Source organism: Galeopterus variegatus, unplaced genomic scaffold (genome assembly GCF_000696425.1).
Source record: "Galeopterus variegatus unplaced genomic scaffold, G_variegatus-3.0.2 Scaffold9524, whole genome shotgun sequence".
Taxonomy (NCBI): Eukaryota; Metazoa; Chordata; class Mammalia; order Dermoptera; family Cynocephalidae; genus Galeopterus; species Galeopterus variegatus.
In genome coordinates this window covers 1-6,083 of record NW_007735635.1, presented here as the reverse complement: position 1 = coordinate 6,083, position 6,083 = coordinate 1, and positions in this window count along the sequence as shown.

Genomic DNA, 6,083 nt, shown 5'->3' with positions numbered 1-6,083 from the left:
GGGATCCGAACCCTCGGACGGGAGCGCCGCCGCGCTTCCCAAGCGGCGCACTATCCAGTGTGCCACCGGGCCGGCCCTGTTTCCATTTTTTTGTGTCTCTTACAAACAATGTCACGAGCGCCGCCGCGCTTCCCAAGCGGCGCACTATCCAGTGCGCCACCGGGCCGGCCCTGTTTCCATTTTTTTGTGTCTCTTACAAACAATGTCACAGCAAACAAGCACATCATGTATCTTTCTGTAATGGTGTTAGTGTTTTTCACAGGCTGATTTGAGAGTCTAATAAAGGTAATGCACGTAGAAGTGATTTGTGACTATGAAAGTATAAGAGAGTATTCATTATTGCCAATATCCTGCATTGCATTCAAAAAGGAGGTCAAGTTTTAGAAACTGAGAAAGTCAGTGATCAAAATAAGGACCTCTTTCATTAACTTTTGAAAAACCATCTCTAACACAGTGGTTTACAACCTTCACTGTGCATCCAGATCACCTAGGTGATTTTAAAGCACAGCTATGCCTGCCCACCCTCCCCTCCAATTCTGATGTAATTGACTTGGGGTGGGAACTGGAACTGGTTTTTGTTAAATGCTTTCCAGCTAGAGGGCAGCTGGAGTTGAGAACCAGTGGAAACTAATCAATAGAATCAATATCCCATCAATGTCCACTGAGACGAATGGTACTTTGAATCTGCAAATACCCTGAACATCCCGAGTCAGTGAAACTTCTCATAGAGGGAGCACGCGTTATTGCTGCTCTTGAAATGTCCTATTTGCTTGTTGCTTTTTCACTGTGAGTGTTGCCAGTAGAGGCAGATGGTTGTACAGCAGCTACTTTGCTGTCAGAAGGGCAGCCACAGGCAGGGGCTGAAGAATGCTCAGCCTGTGCAGGGCTCCCTCAGGCCTGTGCTTGTCAGTCCCCTCTCTCTCGTCCCCCCATGCAACCAGGACTTTTTGCAGGTGGAGAAGTGTGGCCAGGTGGAAGAACCAGGGGCTGTGGAGTTCTCACAGACTCAACACACCTTCTTTCCAGTGCTGAGTAAGCTTCTTAATGAGAACGAAACACATCCTGCCATCTGCTAAGTTCTTCCCACCGGCTCCAGGTGACCTACAAAACCACCTGGGGATGTGCCAGTGCTTCAAGACATACCCCCAAATTGCAGCATGTTCTGAACACTAGAGCAGGGAAGTGAAGGCAATCCAGTGGAGAGCACCTTCTCTCCAACTTGCAAGACAGAAAAAGGCAGGGGGATGTTTCCTGGGTCACGGGTGGCCCTATAAGGTGGGATTCTGTAAGGGACTGGGGCTGCGAGAAGGGGGATGGTGAGTATAGGGCTGAGGCTATGTTCTGCTTTAAGTTAACACATTTAGAATTTTGACCTGAAGTCTTGCCTCCTCTTTGTTCCCAGATGAGTTGGCTAGGATTCTGATACTATGAGCTTCGGTTTCCTTTAGGAGTTGATTGATGGAATGCCTGCTGTGTTAGGTTGAAACTATGAAATTGACCTTTAGATCTACGACAATGATGATTTTATAGGCTATACAGCATTTTCTGTCCGTTTACCATCCCCAATCAGATGTCGATAAGATGACATAGTGCTTTGCTGCTCAATGTGTGGTCTAGGGAAAAGCAGCAGCCACAGCATTTGGAAGCTTATTAGAAATGCAGAATTTGGAGTCTGACCCTGGGCCTCCTGAATCAAGATGTTCATTTTTACCACATTCCCAGGGATTCGAACACACATTAAAGTTTGAGAAGCACTGGTTTACCAGATACTCTGGGCTGGTTAGCAGAGCCCTATTTTGTCTGGCTGTTGCCCTCCTCTCCATTTTAGTTTTGCTGGGTTAAGGGGTATGTGCATCGTGTATGCTGGAAGATAGGTTGAGTCCAGATCATAGGAGGCCTGGAATATCAGCTGAGAAAGGGCTTTGAGCAGGGGAATGAGATCATCAGCAAGGAGAAACTGGAGGCGGACCAGGTGTAATATCAGGGGGTGGCCATTGAGGCAGAGATGCTCTCCATAGGACTTTACAGTTTGTAGAAGGTGTATGTGTGTGTGGTGAGGAGGCACCAAGAGATTTCCCAGGCCATAGAACAGTCAAAAGCACCAGAAGAGCCCAGGAGACAGCTGGGCAGTGGCCGGGCTTTTTGTTTTCATCTGTCAGAACACAGTTTAGGCATCAAAGAGACAAGGGAAAGATAACCTGGGGCCTGCACCAGTTCATGCACCAGCAGTAGTGTGTTCCTTCCACCTACCCCCAGGTCTCTGTCACTGGCTCTTACAGTCCCTGCAGCTGTTGTCTTTGTTCCTCCCAGCCAGGCACAGTGGTGCCAACCCAGTATCCACTAACCTCTTACAACATGCCCAGGTGTGGGCAGGTCTGGGGAAGAGGGTTCTCTGCTTGTTCTGCCATGAAACTGGGCTTGGGGAGCAGCAATGTGAAATCACATTTTCCTAGAGAGGGAGTATCAGATTGGCAGGTGGGCTCTAAAAGTGATGCCTGTGGATTACTTCTCACTATTTATAGGTGACACTTTTAAATCCAGACCTTACAAAGACAGAACTTTGAATAACTTGAATGGGCTCTAAGCTGTAGTTTAACTGAGCCCAAACTGTGGGGCTTACTAGAGGTAATCAGAGTGTCTAACACGAACAAGGAGTCAGTAAGTGATTGCAGCCTTCTAAGCAGGTGTGCGAGGCAATGAAGACTACAGGCACAGTGTTAAAACTGCTTACAGGAGCAAACTCTTCAGGGGCTGATGATGGCATGTTAATTAAACACCCAGTTTAGCTATTTATTAAAGAGATGCATCAAGGGCTTCTGCTAGCCTAGTTGAAATTACCATGTGAAAGAGCTAAATCTGGATTACTGGAAATTATTTTATAATCTTGATCTTTTATTAGTTTTTAATGGGTGTCCTCCTAGAATAGATTTCTGGTCATGCAAGACTGAGAAACGGCAGTTTTAGAAGAAGAAATAAGATATTATTTGTCTTTTCCTGACACTCAGACATGGCAGGTGCCAAGATATGGCACATTCTTTGTATCTAAGTCCTCCATAACCTGATGTGACTTGTCCTTGTGTGGCACGAGCTTGAATTTTCTGTTCTCCTCCCAGAAATGCTGCCTCACCTCAGTCCTTTATATTGGCCTGGAATTCATTCATTCAAAAAATCTCTGAGAGTCAACTATTTGCTGAGGCCAGTTAGAATAAGACTGATAAAGTCCTTGCCTTCACAGAGATAGTTTTAGACAGTGGCAAGTGCTTTGAAGGAAACAAAACAAGATTTTGGCTTACAAAGTGAAATTCAGTAGTGGACAGAATGGGAGGGGTGTGGAAGTGGGAGCGATATTAGTCAGAGTAGTTGGTGAAGGCCTTTGTGGAGAGGTGACATTGGAGCTGAGTCCCGATGGTGGGGAGGAGTCCCGCATGGGAAGATCACTGGGAGGCACATCGCTCACAGAGAGCACGACCAAGCAGAGTCTGGGGTAGGGAGAAGCTGCTGACAATGGTGGAGGAGTCAAGGTGGGACCAGCTCATGCAGGGCTTTGCAGACCAGGGTGAGGAGCTTCGATTTCATTCCAAGCACAACAGGAAGTTACTGGCATAAAAAAAGAAATCCATTGAGCTGATGTGCATTTTTGAAAGATCCTTCTGGCAGCTGAAGAGGGCAAAGTGGAGACACGGGAGGCATTGCCTACCCTTCTTTACCTCACAGCTCAGCTCTGGCCTCATCTTCTCCAGGACATCTTCCACGAACCACTGACAATTTGCATCAAGCTCCTCTCTGATCCCATGGCACTCTCATCAAGGAGGCAAGTTTGTGACGGTTAATTTTATGTGTCAACTTGGCTGGACTAAAGGATGCCCATATAGCTGGCAAAACATTATTTCTGGGTGTGTCTGTGAGGTAGTTTCTGCAAGAGATTAGCATTTGAATCCTCAGACTGAGTAAAGAAGATCCGCCCTTACCAATGTGGGCAGCTGATCTGCTGAGGGCCTGAAGAGAACGAAAAAATGGAGGGAGGGTGAATTTACTCTCTCTTCTTGGGCTGGGATATCCATTTTTTCCTGCCCTAGGACAGTTCTTGAGCCTTCAGACTTTGAATCCAGGATTTAACACCAGCAAATCCCTGCCCCCTGATCCCATGATTCTCTGGCCTTTGGCCTTGGACTGGGAATGACATCATTGGCTTCCTGGTTCTCCAGTCTGCAGACAGCATATCATGGGATTTCTTGGTCTTCTTAGTTGTGTGACCCAAGACAACTGATACAGCCACATGACTGCTGAATATCATTGTCAAAATTAGTCACCATAATCAGTTGTTGATAATCATTGCCAACATTTGTGGAGCACTTTGTGCCAGAGATGATGCCAGCAGTCACATCATCTCATTTAATTCTCAAAAAAATTCCACGAGTTTGGTGCCATTATTTCCATTTGAGTCATGGGGACATCAGTCATCTGAGAGATTGATTGCCCAAGGAAGTGGTAGAGCTGGGATCGTGCCCAGTTTCTATGACTATAGAGCACACATTCAAGCACCATGCTGTTTTGAAATGATTCTCTTTGAGTCTGTCTCTACTTTGGGTAAACACCTCAAGGGCATGGATATCCATCATCATATCCCTGGTGCCTGTCATGGAATTTGTCTCAGAGGAGGTGTTGGCAAGTATTTGCTGAATAAATACCAAGTCTGCATCTCAGAGTCTTAATCCTAGAAGAGGACTTTGAGAAAACTGAGGCCAGCCCACTTCTTTTAAAAATGAAGAAACTGAGGATCAGAGAGAAGTTATTTCTTGCACATGATTGTATGGTCATTCATACAATCCAGACTGGCTAGGAACAGTCTGGACTCCTGAAGGGTATCCCTAATGGGAACCGAGACACACAATATCACATTGGGCTATGAGAATTGCAAAGCCTGGCTTCACCACTGGGTACCCTTGGGCAGGCCAAGACTCTCATCTATGAATAGGAGTAATACTAACCCCTCCATTGAACCGTGAGGATGATTTAATGAGGCAGAATATATAAGGCATTTAGCCCAGGGCCTGGAATGTAGTAAGCACTCAATAATTAGCCACTATTATGGTTGCTGTTGTTACCCTATATTTATTATGAAAGCAATAGATAATAGAGCCTTCATCTCCTGCAGAAATAGGGGTGAGGTATGTGCAGCCCCCTCTTATGGATCCTGACTGTGTCTATTCTCCCACAGACACTTGTAGCAGGGGCTACCTACTGGGGAGCACGCTCTGTGCTCCAGGCACTGGACCATGTGACAGCTTTTAGAGAGAAATGCACCCCCAGGGCTCATACTATAATTCAGAGGTCAGCAGACTTTTTCTTTAAAGCGTCCAACAGTAAATATTTTTATCTATGTGGGTTATATAGGTTCTGTCATCTATGCTATAACTATAACAACTACTCAACTCTGCTTTTGTAGTATGAACACAGCCATTGACAAAATATAAAAGGACAGGTGTGGCAGGCTTCCAATAAAAATTCATTTACGAAAACATGCTGTGGGCTGCATTTGGTCTGTGGCTGTAGTTGCCCACCCCTGCTAGTTTATATTGAGAGAGGAATAGAGAACTTCCAAGGCATACATTTTCCAGCAAGTTTTCTATATAGACAGGAGGAAAATATACATCGAGAGAACCTAAGCATGAACCTCTCCCTTCCCTTTACGATTTGTCACATTTTCATAGTCCTTTAAATATTTCAACTCAAACGAGTTTAATTCCAGTCAATACTTGGATCCTAAGTGCCCACCCTATGTCAGACCCTAGTTTATATTGAGAGAGGAATAGAGAACTTCCAAGGCATACATTTTCCAGCAAGTTTTCTACATAGACAGGAGGAAAATATACATCGAGAGAACCTAAGCATGAACCTCTCCCTTCCCTTTACGATTTGTCACATTTTCATAGTCTTTTAAATATTTCAAGACATACTCAACTCAAACGAGTTTAATTCCAGTCAATACTTGGATCCTAAGTGCCCACCCTATGTCAGACCGCAGGAGTTCAGAGATGAATGCTATATATTCCATATTCACATATATTATCCCGTTTGTTCCT